The 861-nt window shown below is 33.7% G+C and overlaps 1 protein-coding gene across 6 annotated transcripts in view; it reads right to left on the bottom strand.

Annotated features, from left to right (window-relative positions):
• LOC106872982 (general transcription factor II-I repeat domain-containing protein 2-like) overlaps nt 1-861 on the bottom strand; it is a 114,092-nt gene that overhangs the window by 90,583 nt on the left and 22,648 nt on the right. For 4 of the 6 annotated variants that reach the window (XR_001409823.2, XR_001409822.2, XM_014920172.2 and 1 more), the window contains exon 1: nt 301-382. The exons of the other annotated variants lie outside the window; for them this stretch is intronic. The gene's annotated coding sequence lies outside the window, so the exon portion shown is untranslated. Of the gene's footprint in view, nt 1-300; nt 383-861 lie in introns of those variants that run through there. 6 annotated transcript variants of the gene reach the window in all.

Genomic DNA, 861 nt, shown 5'->3' with positions numbered 1-861 from the left:
ATATATATATATATAAAGGAAGTGTGCATAATTATGAATAAATCGCAGTTATAACGGAGAGGGTTGCAAAAACCGTTACACGTCTAGAAATAGCAGTCAAAACCACTATAAAGCCATTATAACCACTCATATTTTATCTCTTCACGATAAAACTGTTGGCGGGCGACATGACATAAAATTCAAAACTTAAATAAAAGGTTAATTCTCTTTTGCAATTTCGAAGTTAGGAACCAAAAGCGGTTCCACTCTTCTCTTCAGGAGAACATTCCTGTAGATACAAATTAATACAAAAAAACATACCTTGGGGCTTACATGCGTCCCGACCGGCAAGAATAATGCGTCAACATCTACCTACACATTCAAATTCTGAGTTTCAACGTCATGCACAGCGTTTATAAGAAAAGTCGAGCAAATCGAGCCACGGCGTTAAATCGGTTATTAGTGAAAAATTAAGAGAAGTATGGAAACGGTTCTTAACTTCGAAATTGCAATAGAGAATTAACCTTCTATTTAAGTTTTCAATTTTATGTCATGTCGCCCACCGACAGCTTTATTGTGAAGAGATAAAATATGAGTGGCTATAGTAGCTTTATAGCGGGTTTGACTGCTATTTCTAGACATGTAACCGTTTTTGAAACCCTCTCCGTTATAATTGTGATTTATTCATAATTATACACACTTCTTTAATTTTTTGATTATATGTTTGGCCATTGATATATTCGTAAATAATTATGAATCGTTTATGATATATTCTTCGTAATGTATTCTTACATTCCTCTTCAATTATGTGTGTGTGTGTGTGTGTGTGTGTGTGTACGTGTGTGTGTGTGTATGAGTGTATGTATATATATATATATATAT

This window comes from Octopus bimaculoides, chromosome 22, assembly GCF_001194135.2.
Source record: "Octopus bimaculoides isolate UCB-OBI-ISO-001 chromosome 22, ASM119413v2, whole genome shotgun sequence".
NCBI lineage: Eukaryota > Metazoa > Mollusca > Cephalopoda > Octopoda > Octopodidae > Octopus > Octopus bimaculoides.
The sequence above is the reverse complement of the archived record's forward strand: the minus strand, read 5'-3'. Positions and strand labels throughout refer to the sequence as shown.